At 42.4% G+C, this 19267-nt stretch overlaps 1 long non-coding RNA gene across 1 annotated transcript; it reads right to left on the reverse strand.

Moving 5' to 3' along the window:
- Positions 1 to 2724: 2724 nt before the first annotated feature.
- LOC133218487 (uncharacterized) lies at positions 2725 to 8468 on the reverse strand. The gene is made up of 3 exons (XR_009727180.1): positions 8191 to 8468; positions 3086 to 3211; positions 2725 to 2777 (listed from the first exon to the last, which is right to left on the reverse strand). It is a non-coding gene; the product is annotated as an uncharacterized LOC133218487 (long non-coding RNA).
- Positions 8469 to 19267: the final 10799 nt, after the last annotated feature.

Consider the following 19267-nt stretch of genomic DNA (forward strand, 5'->3'; position numbering starts at 1 on the left):
CAAATCCATTGGTGCATTGGATTTTAATTGGGAACAAAAATCACAGCAGGGTTTCTAAACCATTTAGGTGGCTTATAGTCTGCAATTACCTGGAGTGTGACCAGTAGGTCAAAGGAGGTGATCCTGCCCCTTTATTCTGCTCTCATGAGACCTCACCTGGAGTATTGTGTGCAGTCCTGGTGTCCTCAACATAAAAAGGACATGGAACTGTTGGAACAAGTCCAGAGGAGGCCACGAGGATGATCAGGAGCTGGAGCACCTCCCATATGAAGATCGGCTGAGAAAGTTGGGGCTGTTCAGCCTGGAGAAGAGAAGGCTGCGTGGAGACCTCAGAGCAGCCTTCCAGTACCTGAAGGGGGCCTATAGGGATGCTGGGGAGGGACTCTTCATTAGGGACTGTAGTGATAGGACAAGGGGTAATGGGTTAAAACTTAAACGGGGAAGTTTAGATTGGATATAAGGAGGAAATTCTTTCCTGTTAGGGTGGTGAGGCACTGGAATGGGTTGCCCAAGGAGGCTGTGAATGCTCTGTCCCTGGCCATGTTCAAAGCCAGGTTGGATGAGGCCTTGGGTGATACAGTTTAGATTGAGGTGTCCCTGCCCATGGCAGGGGGTTGGAACTTGATGATCTTAAGGTCCTTTCCAACCCTAACTATTTTATGATTCTATGATTCTATATGCTTTCAAAAACTGCTCCCCAGCCTTTTCTAACATTCCACTAACATCTGCTCACCCAGAAGTAGGCGTGTGTGTGTAACTCTCCTCATTTCAGCAGGCCCTCAACACGATCCCTGCCCCATTACACTATGGGTAACCCTTCTGAGATCTTGGGCAAAAAATAAAAGCTTTAGTCCATAAGGCGGGGAGTGGACTTTCCCCTCCAGGCAACTCAAATGTTCAAAACACCTCCCTCACAACTGGGCATTTCTTACAGCCATATATGTCTCTATATCTCAAAATGCATTAAAGAACACAGTCAAAGGTCTCCTGAAACCAGCTCACAGAGAAAAGAGAGGTTTAGGTACTTCTCCGTTCTCTGCCTGCTGATCCCTCTATCAACTTGCCAGCATCTTCCACATCAACAGAAGACAGGTAGAAGAGCAAAAGAGGAAAATAACTCTTAATTTTTGAAGAGAAGGTGAGAGAAGCAGCAGGATTTTTGTAACAGATGCAGAGAGGCCATAGAAGCAAAGCAAACCAAAATGAAGGAGCATCAGCAGAATGAAGCTGACTTTTTATGCAGTCTTGTTTCTTGTGACTAACAAACAGCTTCAAATTACTTTGGTCTTATGGAGCTTTTATAGATTTCAGTTTGCACCAGTAAAAGTCAGAAGCATGAAATTAATAGAAGTACACTCTTCAAATGGAGCCCGAGCAGCATGTGAGTGCATGTCCCTGCTTGCTATTTCTCGGAAGAACACAAAGCATATTTACCAGCCACAATTCCATTGCAATTAGTTTAATGGAAAAAACTTTGGCTTTACCTTTCTTTCAAACTTCACCTTCCCTTTTGATCTTTGGATTTTCAAGTAACCTCTTTTTGTCTCCCTTGGATTCTTCTGAGCAGAAAGTGCACAGTTTGCCTTCAATTAAAACAGAAATAGCAGAAGATCAATAAAGATTTTAATCAGAAGGAGAATAATAAATCCAATGTGTCTCATGGAACCATAATTTATACTCTCCAGAGATGATTTTCTATTGATAAATGATCTAAAAGATCTTTTCCAACCTAAACAATTCGATGATTCTGTGATTTAAGGGCTTTAATTGATATTTAACATGTAGCCTCCAACCCAGGATGAGAAATACCCAGCACTGCTGGGTAGTTTCTGTGTTCAATCTAGTCACACTTCTTGCAACATACAAGGGAAGGAGAACATGTTATGCCTAGTTCAACATTATGCAACTACAGTAGCCTTTCTCTCATCTCCAAACCCTTAAATGGCAAACTATTACTTACTAGCTATAGGGCAATTAAAGGATGAGACTGGGATAGGAGAAAGCAACATCTCAAAATAGCACTTAGGTAAGAGAGCAAACTCCACCGAGCTGTAGAGAAAAGGAAGGATGCTAAGAGTCCTTCTGGCACACCATTTTTTACCTTGCTGATGGCTCTATCTATTCTTTAAATCAACAGTGACTTATTGATTGTGTCACAAATAGCAAACTCCCCTAGAACAGAGGGTTTGAGTAATTGTCCATGGGAGTTAACAATGCTGATGATTGGTTCTATTCATGTTTTCCCATGGAGCAGGCTCTGGTTTTTGCCACCTTTATCTATGCTTAATACAAGGTAAAAAATAGTAGCTGTAACTAACAGCAGAGACTCCAAGGCTGCCCTTTTGCAAACTCAGGAAGAAACTCCATCATATGCCTGCATATTGCCTAGATTTATCCACATGAGAAATACCCACCTAACTCACTTTTCACTTGTGATGTTTTACAATTAGAAATAAAAGCAGCAGGGGTTAGAGGAAGTTAGGAGGAGTCTTCATTTAAACTTAACTCATTTAGATCTACTCTGAATGAAATATTTTAGATTCCATAGAAGTTGAGTGGACTCACCTGGAAAAGCTACCTACTTACCGCAACTATATGAGTTTTCATAACCAGCTGCAAAGACATTGCCAGAAACAGGAAAAAACTACCCACATTATACCTGACAAGCACTGTCTTCAATTAGGGAGCCCTTCATAGTTTGAAGTTTGATCCATCTCACTGCAGAGACCTTGCTTCTCATACTCAAAAGAAATGATAAAAAGCAGTTTCCAGGCGAGCTGAGAAAAGAAAAGATGTAAATTTGATACTGACAAAGACTGCTCAACAGCATTTCAGGGAACAGAGAGCAAGGCACCTGCATTTTCTGTATATCCCTTCCAAGATTTTGGCTAGAGGTTCACCCACATTAGGAAAAGCAATGGCTGCAGTAATGCTCACAACATAAAACATTAGGATTAGCACACTAAGGGTATCATTTTGGAGCTGGGAATGCTAAAGTGGAGAAGTATGATTTATATTGTTATAAGCACTCCGTAGCAAAGTGTTAGCCAGCACAAGGAAAGGAGCACTTCTTCAGAGAACAAACCAAGTGGTTTGCCATGATCTTCAGTGGATCATCATCCAAGAACCAACTTCTGCTTCTTTAAATAAGATATCCCAGAAGGACTTGTACTTGTGACAGTCCCAAGTGGGACTGGGCTCCTGCTCACTTCTGTCCAGAAAAGATGCCAAATTACATTGTATTTCTGGACTCTGAATGCAAATTATCATTGCTGTATGGGAAAGGTTTGCATGTGACAAACTTACCATGATTAATTGCATCTACATAGCAGAAGTACCTCATGACCACTGAGCCTGAAGCTGTGCTGGGAACCATATAGCGTAGAACAGATCCCAAGAGTTTATAATCCAAGCAATTAAGGCAGAAAAAAATAGACTCTTATTACAAATAAGCCTTATAGGCACAGTATAATAGATTTTAATACAAATTTATCCATTATTCCACACTGATTTTATCAGTGATTTTACCTTCTGATCCAGAAAAATACTGCAGTGTGACTAATTCCTCCCAGTGAAGAAGAAAAGGAATTAAGAACAGCACCTTTTAATAGGAACAGTACCTCTTAATCAGAGCTTTATTAAAAGTCTTGCTATTAGGGAAATGCCAAAGTCCAGATTCAAAATATACCTGCAGCAACATGGTTTTCAATAAACAAATAGGCATTTGTAAGGCCAGCAATATCAAACCCTGTACCAAACACTGAGGGGTACACTTCTGTGCTTGTAAATCGGAGTTAATTTTCTCTTTAGCTGTCTGGCTTCAAAGACCTATGTGCAATTTAGTCCTTCAATGGGAAATTAAGGAATATGAATAGTTAAACGAACTGCTCTGCAATCAAGGAGGAAATCAATGCACCTAATGTCTGTAACATAATGTAAAGGATTTCTACAGTCACCAGTGGAAAGCTTGGAATTTCCTGGAATAAAAATTCCTCATAATGTCAAGCTTGTACCCTCAATAACAGAATAAAAAGTGTCCAGACCAAAAGGAATCAATAACCATGTTGGCAAAAAACACCCCAAATATGAGGTGTTCAGAAGGCACAGAGACATATTGATGCTAAAGTGATGTGTTTATGTCACTTAAAGTGATAAGGAAGTGTGATACTGAAAGACTTTCCAGCAGTAAAGATGGATTAGATCCCCCCAAGGCACCCTGAAAAGGAGACAGAAATATGTTCTTTGCACTTTTAATAGCTCAGTTCAAGGAAAGTAGATTGAAAGCAGGGTGGAGGGAACAGAACTAAGTAGAGAGCACAGATAAACAATGAAAGTAAAGAAAAACATGTTTCTAAATTAAGATAAAACTTTCAAATCCCACATGACCATCTATCTGAATATATGGATAATGGCAGTTAAGAGAGACAAAGGCAAGAGAGGGAACATATACCATGTCCCAGGCAGACACAAAACCTAAAGATCTTACACGCTTTTAAAAGCAAGCACTAGGCAATCTCCATCCCAGACTTCTAGAGCTGACACATGAACTTACAGATCCAGGAGTAACCAGTGACAATAACTGGCAGGTACTATAACGTGATGAGAGCTGCAAATTATTGCATCTATATTTAAGCAGCAAAGGAGAACATGACACAGTCAACTGTGGGCCTGTAAACCTAGCCTGGATGACATGCAAAGTTTAAAGGTATAGCTATAGATACACACTTCTGTGAAATCAAAGATACAAAGTTTAGCAAGAAAAATGAGATACAATGCAACACATTTGAAAAAAACAGACATTTGTCTTAGATTAGATCCATTTTATTGCCTGTATTTAGAGCAACCACTTTTCTTATTAGTCTGGACTTAAGAAAAGTACTTCATGTGAGGAGTTGGTTAAAAAAGGAAATAAGAATACTATTGTATTGTACAGCAAGCCAGGGAAGAGACAAAATAGGAAGCATTAGGCTAAGGGAAGGTTGAAAGTGGTTTCATTTCATAACCTTTCAAATAGAGGTGAGAGGGAGGAAAGAAAAGAGTGCAAACGGCACAGGTCTGGGAAGAGCCCAGAGCTAGAAGACAGCAGCTTTTAGATTTGATATGGAGTTGCCCAATATCACACAACCATTTAAGAAGAAAGGAAGAAAACAAAAGAAGAAAACACAATTCCCTGTCCCTTCTAAGTGAGATGAATTGTCAGGTTTTTAACAGCATGTAGATGCCTAACTTCCACACCCTCAAAACACAAAGCGTAACCATTTACAAAGCACTTTGGGGCCAAGGCTCCCATTACCTCTATGAAAGCAGACGTTTAAAAGGCTGCAAATATGCCTTACAGGCCACTGGTTATTAGGAGGTACAAGTATTTCCTATATTTATCATGTATTCAATCTGAACACATGGGAACCTGAAGGCCAGTGCTCCTAGATACTGCAATGCAGTGAGTGCAGTGAAAATCCTGCCCCTAGAACTGAAATAGGAGTCAGTGCTTATGAAGTCCTACCCAGCTTCAATGTGATAGTGTTAAAGTACATAATTACAGAGTTCTGTCCAACAGCTGAGATTCCTGATTTAAACAGCATCACAGACAAAATAGGATTTCAGTATTAATAGCAATAACTGCTTTTCTGGAAGGATGGAGTGTTAAAACACACACACACACACACCAAACTGGCATTTCAAAGTGCCATGAGAAGAGATTTTACATCGTTACTACAGCCCATCTGCTAAACACAGAGCAACAGATGATGAGCACAGATCACTCCTGACTTCAGGAAACTTATCCCAACGTTCCTGTATGTTACAGGTTAATGAGGTGACACGCATTACAGACTAGTAGAGGTGAAACGAGGTTAAACCCATGAAGATTGATGTAGCGTCCTCATTTAGAGCAATTTATTCTTTTCATTACAATTATATTTGTAGATGCTGAAAGTCCAGACTAGGGCAGGTACTCACATAAGTCAATACACTCAGAAAGTAGGGTATTTCTGCAGAGATAAGAAAGAACATATGGTCCTTCTTGCCAGCTAAGGGTCCCTTTTATACCAATTTCCCTCAATCTGATTTGCTTTACAATTACACTAAATCCTGCCATGATTGCTCTCGCAGAATTTGGCTTTCCTCAGAGACATGTTTTTTCCTTTCCCTGGTTACTGCCTTCATTATTGATTTTTAGATAATCCTTGCAGTTACTAGAGAAAGGTTTTGGCGAGTTTCCTTCGAGGCCTGCAGATGCCTCTTGCCCTTATCCATAGAGCATCCTTTCACCCCCTTAGCTACGGCCCTCAGTTACTGTTTGACTATGCATGTATTCTGCTCAGGGACCAGCAGGGAGAACATTCAATATCCTCTCTCTAAGAAACAAGAAAGGCAACAGCTGCTGGGCCTCAGCAGAGGGGCTGCTCAGGGAACCTGTCCCAGAGAGAAGTCTGCCTGGACCCACTGCACAGAACTAAGGACGTCCCCTGCCCCTGGCAAAACGCTGAGAGGAGGAATTTGGACCATTTCGTCCTCTCCTTACTGGAAGGAGATTATGTGAAAACCCCTTTTAACCAATGCAGAACTGCAATCAAAAAAGTGCTTTCATTGACATCTCTGACACAGAGAGGTCGTATCAGAGAAGGGGGGTGCTTTTGTTAGAGAAATAACATTAAATATTCTGTTAACTCACAGAAATCACAGCCCTGAAGACAGGGCTGCTGCTTCCTGAGAACTGACTGATGGGCTGAATTGAAAAGAGAAGCTTAGAGGAATTTGTTTGAGCTATCAGTGTGAAATTCAGAGCTAATACCTGGCAAGGGCTGCCTGGCTTGTGTGGGGCTTGGCCATGGCTGTTGCTCCAGCAACCGGGAGATCCAGGGGGGTACTTACCACAGGGGGTTGCTATGTGACCATCACTGCCAACTTTGTTAGGTGAGAACAGCCTAAATAAAACAAGTTAAATAACTTGGTTTAGTGTTTGCTGGTGGCTTTTTTCTTTTATTTCAGGTTTTGTTTGTGGGTTCTTTTGGGTTTTTTTCCCCCCATTTTTTGTTTGTTTGAAAAAAACATCAAGTCTAGATTTAATTTCATTTTGAAGACAAAGGAGGAAAAATTGAATTATAGCCCCCAAATTTTCCTCCAAGTGAATGCCAAATCTCAGAAACCACAAAGCAAATACAAGGATGCCAAGGCCCATTAAACAGAATTCAAACATCTTCCCTTTTCTGGGAGGGGGGCTGGCACTCATTGCCAGTGCAGTGTTAGGATTGGCAGCTCTAACATTGGCATCTCAGGAAAACGGGGTATAGACACTTCACAGTGAAGACAGGGAGACTGAATGGGTACAGAGCTCCTCTGAAGAAGGAGTTGTGCCTTATCTCCCAAACCGGGTAACAGGCCCCTTTAAAAGGAGCTGTGCTCCCCTTAGGCTCCAATTGCTCCAGCTGCCACTCAGGGAAAGGGACAGCAATGCTGAGGGTTAAAAGCTGCTCCCCTCCCTCCCTCCCTCCATCCCAAGCAATCAGGAGATGAGATGACACAAACTCAGACGATGGCCCCAAGCCAGCCCCTTAAAAGGAAGCCAGGAGTGTTTAAGGAAGATCGCTGGAGCTGGGATCTGGCTGGGGCCCATCTCCCCCCCCCAACAGCAGCCGCTGCAGTCCCAGGGCTGCAGGAGCTGCTCTGCACTGCAGGGAGAAGGGAATGCCGGGCTGTTCTCATGCTGGGCGGATCTAACACTTTCTACCGGTTATTTTGCTGGCTCTGTTCTTGTCCCAGCTTGCTCAGGTTCATCAAGGCCGGGACAGAGCTAGATTGGAGCTGAGCAAGTAAATACCCTTGCAATTCAGAGCTCCTTTGTGCCGAGATGAGGGAAACTGATGGTTTTCCACTAGCATGAGTACAGCCAAGTGTGGGCTGCTATCTGTCTGATCATGACTGATTAAAGTCGAGTGTAATGGAAAGTGGAAGCCTTTTGTTTTGGGGCTAATTGATTTATGATCATTAAATAGGTGCTAGTCACATAGAATCACAGAATGGTTTGGGTTGGAAAGGACCTTAGGATCATCCAGTCCCAACCCCCCTGCCATGGGCAGGGATGCCTCACCCTAGACCATGTCACCCAAGGTTTTTCCCTCTTCCTGCACAGTCACTCACTGTATGACAAACTCACATTACTCAATTGTTGCTACAACTGCATACAGTTACCTGGCAATAAGTATGTGCAAGTGGCCAAGGGCTCAGCAGAAGAACCTGAACTAGCTGGTTGCTGGGATGCTCTCATCAGGGATTGAACCAGCTGAGAAGATCAGTGGAATTCTGATTGCTGCTTCTTTGTGGATTCACATGAAAAAGGGAATAAAGAAAGTAAACCACAGAAAACAACCCAAACCAAAGCCAAAAAGAAAAGGAAATCAAGCAGGCATTTCCCCCATACTAAAAGTCTTTGTTAAATTGTATTTCAACAATTGAGCATTTCAAGCAATTGAAACAACAAAACAATCACTGGTGCATGGAGATGTGTTTGACTAAATCAAGTCGAGTTTTCTACCCAAGATACAAACCTCTGGCACCCTGGGGATCACAAACAGAAGGCTGACAGATTTAACTCTTGCAGCACAAGCGGTTTTCCTGGAACGTGATACCAGTAGGACTGAAACCTGATCACAGTGTGACTTTCATACACTAGAATGTGAATCCCGTTACTACCACAGACACTCTCAACACCAGTACTTAAAGTGACAATTCGTTTCTATGGCATATCTGTTAAAAAAGTCTCCTATGCGAAGAGGCTCTTGGTTTATTTATAGGCAAACCAGCTGGTTTTGGCATTCCATGATTGAGGCTGAGGTCTGCTCCGAGTCCTGCATGTACCGAGAGAGCCTGGTACAGAGTTACCTTGTGTGGAAGCAAACTGTGGAGCTCCTTTCCAAAGCAGTGAACAGCACCTTTGTCACTGCAGGCTGGCACCTCCTATGGAACACAGCTTTACTGGGGACTGGCTTTAACCACAAGAAGAGCGATAGTTTTTGATGGTGGTGGCAGACTAAGCCAGGGCTGGAACTCTGTTCTCCAAAATGAACTAACCCAAGTGAAGAGGGAGCTCTTGCAGCAGCTTTCCTCCCTGTTGCCCTCCTGAAATGCTCAATTATTATATAACAAGCAAATAATAGCCTCCAGTCAAACCAGTCCATTCATCGGGGTAAGATGAAGATAGGTTCCTGATGCACACACTGAAATGATTCTGCTTCTATCACCCATATACCCAAATGCAGTACTTTTCTACCACTGCTCGCTTTCGCCTATGCTATTACATTGTTAGGTGCAGCACATCCTTCTGTACATCTGCTACTTTATAACTTAAAGTATTCCATACTTCTGTTAAGATTGAGTACATGAATGTGTATTGGGATAAATAGGCAAAAAAACCCCATATTGTTGCATATATAAGTCTTTCCTTTGTAAAGACCCACAAGTGATGAGTACTTTTTCATGTTACCTATATTTGTTCTGAAGGGGTAATATTCATCGTGACTGGAAGTTTCCAGCTCTGTCTAAACATTCATTCCTACATGGATTCACTCTCTTAAAACATAGCATTGAAACAGCCTACACTTAAGCCCTCTTACATTTTTAAGTTAATATCCTTTTAGGTGAGTTTTTGCATCATTTATTTAGATTTATTATTGCTTTTTTCTCTTAAAAGCCACTTCATTTAACATAGCTACTCCTTAATTTATATATATATAGATACATAGGTAGATAGGTATATATTGATGGGGAGGTATGTCCTGTTCTGGGATCATTATCAACATTACCAGCAGCAGCCAATATTTGTGATCCCATGCTAGAGGAAAAATCAATGCCATTCTTACATTGTTTTGCTTTATATGCACACAGACAACAGAGAGTCAAATAAACATAAGCAAGCAATTCCTTCTCCCAGGAATTCCAGTCTTGTAGCTTTGCCTGGTTCCCAAGGGCCAAATGTCAATCAAGAACAGAGTCAAGACTGAGACAGAACAAGACTTCGTCCTCCTAACAGAGTTTCAGACTGAACCTCTGAGTTATGAATCATGGAATGGTTTGGGTTGGAAGGGATGAAATAATCCCAAATGAACGGTCAGCACAAAACATCTTCCCAACACGGGACTTTTACACAGATACTATATAAAAGAATTAAAGACTGGTTTCTGGTCATCACAAATTGGGCTCTCCAAATACATTTGGCAACACTCATCAATCCAGTTAAATCTGCCCTGAGTTTACAGGGGCACATAAAACACTTGCAAAGAACCACAGAATGATACATGCACACACTCTGGTATTAACATGGATTTAAAAGATCAGTTTAATGAAACCAGGCAAGTTTAAGCACAGACAAGCCTTGAAGTGTGTTTCTACTGAACACATATTAAAAAAAGACTGGGGGGGGGGGGAACCCACTGAGTTTTAACTCTTTTTTTCCCTCTGCAATGGCCAAACTCACTCATCCTGCTGCTCAGATGGTGTGTTTTGTGCTGAGCCATTCAAATATTGCACAGTAGCTGTTGAACAGGTTTGCTGTAGGCATTTTCCTATGACATGTAGTATCTTCCTACATGTATCCTTCACTGCTACTCATGGCCTTCTTGCTTTGAGAGCCAGCAGGTGCTTTAACTACTGGCTGAGCTAAGCCTGTATTGAGTCAAACTGTAGACTGAAGCAGTCTCCAGTTGGCTCCAGAACTGATAGAACAGGCATACAACTGACAGCCAGCTTTTCACAGCCCTCCCCTTATGTTCTGAGTGAACATAAGCCATGCAAAGTGTAGAATATGGCCCCAAGGTTTGTAAACCACAGCCTAATCATATGTAGTATATCCAAACGGGAGCTCTGTGTGTCGTTGTCTTCTCTTTGCTTTCTCAAAAGCTGTAACCAACTACTTGGCTCTATTTTCATGCAAGGCTGCCAGCTTCTATAAATGGACTCAAAACCTGGCAATCAGCATGCAGAATTCTGGTTGCAATATCTCTGCTTTGCTGTCTGGTTTTGTAGACACTCATTTCAACTGCTTGCAAGCCAAGGGTATTTTCCTTCGGTTAGCTATTCCATCTTAAACTGTATATAGGATAAATGCCTTCAGAAAAGATTCCAGCTATCCCTTAGGTGATTTGTGCAACATGAAAGAGACTTAAAAAGAGAGTTTTTCTCTCTGTCATTGCCAGATTTGCAAGTCAGTATTCTGCACACAGAAAACATGCTAATTTATTCAGTTCTCTTATCTTCCTCCTTTCACTCGGCTGATGCACGGCATGCCAAGTTCACAGTGCTTCCCTAATGATGCACTGCTGCTCACTTACTCTTCCAAAGGGAACATTCTCCACGTCTATTTAGCAAGATGGCTTTTAAAAATAGGAACACAAAATCTAGTGCTAAGATCAGGATAATTGCGGGGATAGAGCAGGTGCAAGTGTTCTCTTACGCAGCATTTTCTGATGATACGACAAAGAAAAAGTTTACTTGCAAAGGGCCCACAGGGAGTTTTCAGTGTACTTCTGTCATACAGCTTGTGAGAACAACAGCAAACAGCCTCCTGTAAACAGGCACAGCCAAGTAAGTGGAAGGGTGATTTCTGAGTGATGCTCAGTCCCCTTGATAACATCTTCACTCCAAAATCCACCAGGCTCCTGTCAGATGACAACTGAGATTTGCATCACACAGATCATGGCCCAAATTCAGAGCAAATAGGCTCCTAATTTCTCCCAGGTCTAGAAGTCAGGACCTTAATTCCTTCCTGAGGTTGTTGCTACAAGATCTTCAAAAGCTACTGCTTCAGTCACTACCTGAAGGGAACAGCCAGCCAGGAGCAATGCCACAAGCTTCTCTTTGGTATGACATAGCATAGGAGGGACTAAGAGTTCCCATGATGGATCTACCACTCAAAGGGAACCTTTCACCACCTTGCACTTGCCCGTGAGGTCTGTAAATTCACCCCAGTGGTTTCTGGATATGGCAAACAAAATCCCCTTCACCCTCTGAGTACTAGGAAATGTTTTTATTCCATTTCAAAAGGCCAAATTATACCAGACAAGACTGAGCTTTCTGAAGAGGCCCAGGAGGGTGCCTGTGCCTCCTTTGCTGCACATTGTCCCCAGATTTCCCACTTTAATCCATCTCTTGCTGTTACAGGATCCCCAGTTGAAGACAGGAAATTTAAAGACAGCAGAAGTGTGACAAGTGGGAATAAATGCAGAGAAAACACACCTCAATTTAATCTGTGATGTACTGAAATCTGGAGTGGGGACCAGACACATAACCTTGCATAGCTCTGTACTTTGATGGCATGATGATGCCAGAAGTCAGCTCACAGTGTTTATATGCTAAAATATCATGTATGAGAAATGTGTTACTGTTTAATTTGCATTTTTTCCCTCTTCCCTGGTGCTGCATACATAAGAGAGATTTGAAGATCAGCTTTCATTTAATGTCCCATCACAGGAATTTTGCCATATTACTGAATTCAACACATTAATGGGGTGGTTGGTTGGTCCTGTCGAATCCCACTAAAGTCGGTCTAAGGACTGAGGTTAGATATAAGGCAGAAGCTCTTCCCTGTGAGGGTGCTGAGGTGCTGGCACAGGGTGCCCAGAGAAGCTGTGGCTGCCCCATCCCTGGCAGTGTTCAAGGCCAGGTTGGACACAGGGGCTTGGAGCAAGCTGCTCTAGTGGAAGGTGTCCCTGCCCATGGCAGGGGTTGGAACTTCATGAGCTTTATGGTCCCTTCCAACCCAAACCAGTCTGTGACTCTAGGTTTCTTTTATGCAGGAACAGACACAGGTTTTTGACATAAGACAGGGATGCAACCTTCTCTTTTAATGAAAAGACAGGATCCAGTTTTATATTTAAGTTCTAGCCATTTGGTGAGTATACCAGTTCCATCAGAACTGGTTCAGTCCTGACAGGATTTCTGTCATACCCACCATCTTTGATCAGATACCCCTGCAACTCATTTCCAGTGCTGTAAAGCTGTAGCTCAACAAGCCATGCTTAAACCTCTCCCCTTCCAGGTGATGCTGTCTTGACTGGTAACTGGGTAACTAAATGATCTTAATCCTTTCCAGCCCCAACCATTCTGTGATTCTAACTCCATGCCATTCATCTTTCTCAGTCAGGAAAAACTCTCTCTTTGCTAAAGCAAGATGCAATCCAGCCCTAGCTGTATGCTAGCCTTTCTGCTGGCTGTACTGCTCACCTGATATCCCTCCAGGGACCTAGTTCAGGAAACTAAGTGATCAGAAACAAGTGCCACAAGAATCTTTCTTTCAGTTAGCTCACTAAACTGTCCCACTCTTCTTCCAGAGCTAGCACGAGGCAGGGGATGAGCCCTTTCAGGGGCACTCAGTCATCCACACATCCATACAGAGCTATCACGCAAAATGATATAATATAGCAGCACTCATACCTTGGACACTTCCAAGGTCATCTACCACTTTCAAAAGGCAATACACCAGATTAAGTTACCTTACAGCTTACTTTTGTCCTGTCTCGGTGTGCACTACAAACACCAATGCTGAAAGTGTTTGAGGGTGCTCCATAGGTGCTATTGAATTTGTTATGCTCCTCAAAAGGCTCACAGATCACAATAAAGAGCAAAAGGCTCCAGCAAAAGAAACCTGGGAAAAGGGAAAATTTTTGCCTATTGAAGTTGAAAGTATTTTACCATCAAATAATAAAGGTGTTATTTCCAAATTACAGTACAGTACTTCAGAAATCAGTATAAATGCCATAAAACACCACTAGAAAGAAAAAAACTAGAAGTTTTCCCCTTGTCAACAGTGGGTTGACACAGCTTTCCCTCCTAGCCTCTCCCTTACATTGTTATTTTCAAAGACCTCAAAAACCTTCTTGCTTCAGCATTCTAGGAACAGGCATCTCAGCTATTATATAGCACAATAAAACACCAAATCTAAATCAAGCTCAGCTCCATGTACTTTACTATCAGGAAGCCTTGGGCGACATGGCCTAGGGTGAGGCATCCCTCCCCATGGCAGGGAGTTGGAACTGGATGATCTTGAGGTCCTTTCCAACCCAAACCACTTTAGGATTCTCTGACAATGCTGCAAGCTAACACTGTAGAAGCAAGTTTTGGAACTAAGACAATGCCACTTGTGACCAATTAATAAATATAACCTAATTATTTGGAATACAATCTGTCTTGCTTGACTTTTTCCCTTGTATCAAGTACTAGATCCTAGTATCATTCAAGCTAAACAAAATGCTCTATAATGGTCTCAAGCTATATATTATTTGAAATGACAGAATGATTTAGGCACACCAGTGATTTTCTAATTCCTTGTGCTTAAAATATTCTGTTGAGCTCCCCAGAATGCAGGGAGTTTGAGAGATGCTGCATTTACTAATGCTGACAAAAAGGCAAAAAGCCAAAGCCACCGCCTCTAGACTGCAGAAGGTCAAACAAGAATACATGCAGCCAAGAGTTAGCCCAGAAATTTGGAACTAGATGATGTGCAATCTAGTCTTAGCCCCATTATAGTCACTATAACACAACTCTCGTTGTCTTCAGCAGGTACAGGGGGCTCACCTTTCCTCCAAACCCATCCTGCTTCAGGCACTAAACACTCCAATTCCAGAGCTGCAAAATACAGGATCTCAAGTCCAGCAAAGCAAATAGCTAAATACTTTTGCAGGACTGCTCTGCTTAATGTTGGCAGCCAGCATGCCTGGAGTATCAGCCACTTCTCACTCTCTTTCATTTCCTTATTTGACTTTGCTGACCCCAACTGTGATATGATGAATCGCGTCTTATCCCCAGGCACTTCAGTTCCACCCAGTCCTGCACACACAGACATCCCCATTGAGGCTGGTGGATTTACTTAGAGGCATAAGAGCTCAAAGAGGTTTTGCACCTTTCCAATAAGAAGAGATTGACGGTAACCTGCAGGTAATGTCTGATCAGCAAGACAATTCTGAAGTTCCTGGCCTGCTTCACAGATGCTGTGAACTAGATTGATCTTCTGTTGGCAACCTGGAAAGTTCGTAGAATTAGTTCTACTCAGCTGTGAAGACAGCCAATGGACAGAACTGACCCCAAGAACGTATCAGAGTCCAGTTTCAAGGGAACTCACAATTATTACTACATCAACAGCAAATACAGAACGTGAGTTTAACACACACGGCATGGAAATAACCTGTTAAACATCAGTAGGCAGGCAGTAATCAGAGGCTGGAAGTGATATTTTCTAATTCAAACACATCTAATGGAAGCTTGAAATTATTTTACTTTCTGGACAGTGTTTAAAAATAACAGTAAAGGAAAAATACCTTGATTCCTCAGCACCAAGTGCTTCAGGTTGTTTACAAATAACTGATAAAGGCCAACAAGCCAGCATGATACCTTCTGACTGCTTCCAAGCAGTTAATGCCAACACTTGCAGAAGCTGCTTCTTGCTGGGTTTTTTGGTCATATATAATCTGTTGTTGTTACTTGCTTTAGACACTCAGCCAGAAGTGCCATGTATGCAAGAAAGATTAGCCAAATAAATTGAGGTGTTCAAAGTGAGGGGATGCTGCTGAACGTTTGGGTGTAGAGGACCAGCACATGCTCACAGAGCTATTTAGTATCCTTCCTGTCACCTACAGCATTATTGTGCTCCTCTATTCTAGAGTGCCTGCTACACCATGAACACCCAAAAGAACAACTGACAGTATAAAGTATTTCCCCAAACAGGTGTTATTCCAACCATTCAGAATTCCTTCAAAGACCATCCAAATGCACCTCTCTGCTTTAAAACAAGAACTAATGTTTTCCAGAAGCGCTTCAGTTGACAAGAGGAGAATGATGTCCCTCCAAAGCGGCTTCAGCCTTTCAGCAGATGGTGTTCAGTTAAAACACAGCAGAAAGGACAACATAGGTAATGATTTTTACTTCGTTGCTGTTCTTCTTACAGAACATTGGTCCCATCTAAAAGGGAACAGTCAGGTTTGCACTAAAAGCTTAATACCTCGCATTAAATTAGGATAAATTACACTGCCTGCCAAGCAGCCACAGACAAAGGGAGTTTGAGCAATGGCTATCACCAAACAAACCCAAAAGGGCGTGCTGGCAAACTGCTGCCCTCGTTCAGGAAGGAGAGCAGTGGGGATGGCAGCTTCTCCAAACTCACTTCTATCAGAAGCCCAGTACAAAACACACCAAGGCTATGGGAAATGGTGCTGATGTTTTGGGGCTTGGGATCAACCCAGTGAGAATGAATTATGGAGGAGTTGTTGGACCATGACTTCAGTTAAACAGGGCCAGGTAAATGCTCCCAGGCTGTTGTGGTGATTCCTCACCTGCAAAAACCTCTGCCAGAGACAATAAAGAGAAGACTGGTCTGCTTCCACAGCCACATGTCATAGAATCATGGCATGGTTTGGGTTGGAAGGAACCTTAAAACTCATCCAGTTCCAACCCCTTACCACGGGCAGGGACACCTTCCACTAGAGCAGGTTGATCCAAGCCCCTGTGTCCAACCTGGGCTTGAACACTGCCAGGGATGGGGCACAAAGAGGGAATCCCTGTTGCTGTATAGATATCCTCATAGCCTACCCTAGCACTCAGAGAGCAAATACACCTTACTTGGTTATGCTGTTTAGAAACAAAATAACAACGTTCATGCAGCCTAAACTAAAGCAACACTTGTAATTTGTGGCATTCAACACAATGGACTTACTGCCAGGCCTTGAGCTCTATGACAGAGCTGGAGCCCAGCATCCCTGACACTCCAGTATGCAGCACCACAGGCGGAAGAAATCAGTGCAGGACAGCCCATCCCTCTATGCCAGAGCTGCTGTGGGTGAGAGGGAAGAATTTGCTAGGATGGTCCAGGGGAGTGAAGGGCAATTCAAAAGCAGAAAGATTAAATAGCTTGTTTGTGAGTTGACAACTCACTAGAGCAATCAGACCAGCATCAACCCATTATCCTATTCTGCAGCAACATCTGCTTGTGACAAGAAGATATATATTGCAAGCTATGATGAGCAGTGTTTGCATTATCCTTGCCAAATTAAAAATATAAGACAGAGAGCAAAGAAAGCAGTCCCTGATGAGAATAAATCTCTTAAAGATGGACATTTTAAGGCCTGCATTCTCCCATCACCACCCAGCATTCTGGAATAGATGTCATGGTGCATCAAAGAAGCATTTGCTTGAGACCAGCAGTCACCAGCATGTCTTGTATGTGACCACAATGCTGAGAAACGGGAGGTACTGCAGGCGAAAGAGAGTTCACATAGTTTTGCATGGAAGGCTAACAAATAAGAGCTGGGCACATCCTTGTCATGAATCAGGCAGGACCTTAAACTGCATTCGTCCTCAGTGTATATATATGCTTTTTAGGTCCAAAGAAAACAAGCAATATATATGCTTGTCAGCAGTTTTAAGGCTAGAAGACTTAAGAATAACTAAACCAGATGATACAGGGTGGATACTACTAATTGGTGTAAATGTCCAAATTCACATCTTTCTTCACCTGAACAAAGCCTGCCTAACAGTTAGTAATGAGTCAAAAACATTGCAAGGTTTGCTCCTCCCAAACGTTGCTTTAACAGTGGTTGACAAACACCCATTTAAGCTGTTGCTGGCAAATGTATTTTCTCCAGATGCTCCGCTTATTTTCTGAACAAGCTTTTAAAGACAAACAGAAAAGGCTATATTTTAAGGATGAATAAATAAGCCATTATTATTCTCATACAGTGTTCTTATATCCCACTGATGAGGGTAAAAGCCCAATAATTTCCACGGAGGAGGAAGAGAACTAATAATACACTTTTCAGCACTTACCATGAACATCATTTTTATTGTAGTGATGGAGAAAAGCAGCAGATTTCAGAGCACATAATGGAAGGCAATTTCAAAATCTGTTGAAAAAGGGCTGATGTACACAGATATTTGTAAGCACTTCCCCAGTAGCATCGAGCCATTCCACTCAAAAGAGCAGATCCCCCTTCCCTAGCAGATCCAATTCCCTAGATCATCTTCACTGTATGTCACATACTTGCTCTAAGGCCAGTAACCTTTCTACTGGGCATAGAGTTGTAAGTGAAAGTTTGTCTTATCTGTCCTAAGTTCACAAGTAAATTCAAGTAATGATTGTTGGAATCATCTCCTCATGAAACCACATGAAGATATACCCATTTGCTTTCAGATTTCACCAGGGATATTCTAAGACTGGCCCTGTTGCCACTGAGAAAGAAAATACACTGACTATCACTCTGCAGTTCAGATGCTACAAAGCTGAGCACTGAGAGCAGGAGTAATGTATCTGCAGGAAGAGCTGGAGGTCAGGTGCAACTAAAACTAGTTCTAACGCACCCGTTCCTCCCACGATTGCATCTTTCATGGAAGGTCCTGTGGAACGAGGAAGAAAACAACAGAGAAAAACAGGTGCCAAGAAAACAAAGCCATATGGGCATATTCTTACTTTTCAAGCATTCTACCACACATCAGACCTAAAAAGCTTTCCTCACCCCCACTGCAGCTCTTCCTACCAATGCAATCATAAGTTTTACCTTCCTAAAGACTAACTGTGCAGCACAGCTGCAGCCTGAACCCACAGCACCCTCCCAAACAGGGGTCTCTATGCTTACCGCTGAGCTATGCAACAGCTTGATTGTCCCGTCCCTCCTTTGGAGCAGACTGAAGGTAGCGAAGTTCTGTGTAAACTCCTACAGTGAACACAACTGCTCACTGCAGGCTTGGTAAATTATAGGTCAGTGAAATGGCAGAGACAGCAACAGAAGTAATAGCTATGGAAAAATGTCAGGGGAAACAAATCTTAAAGGCTACAGAAAAATGTTTTTTTTTTTTGCTTTTCTAATCTGAAATTTATCTATGAACATGCACAACTCAAAAATGAAACCACTCTGAACTAATTTCACATTTTCTCACCCAGGAATTTCTGTTACAGCTGTATCAGTGATAGCTGCAAATGTTCAGAGAATGAAAATCACGCAGCTTTCATCAAATTCCTACGCATGGGTACTCACCAAGGGACAATCCAAAGCACGTGGAAAGTAAAGAGTCTGTCTTTGTTGGATCTCTTCAGGTAAGGACAGCAGTGAACTAAGGACATACATCCCTCACTGCAATAGGGATTGCTCCCTGCAGACATAAACAGGGCTCACTGTGGACAAGATCCAATTGCTGCCAGCTGCAGGGTTTTGCAGGCAGGAAATGGGGCTGGGACACTGCAGCCCCCAAGAAAAGGTAAGGCCAGCAGCACCAGGTCTTTATGTGGAGAGGA

Source organism: Neopsephotus bourkii, unplaced genomic scaffold (genome assembly GCF_033783945.1).
Source record: "Neopsephotus bourkii isolate Nb327-2 ecotype Australia unplaced genomic scaffold, CSIRO-AGI_Nbou_v1 NB_1250, whole genome shotgun sequence".
NCBI lineage: Eukaryota > Metazoa > Chordata > Aves > Psittaciformes > Psittacidae > Neopsephotus > Neopsephotus bourkii.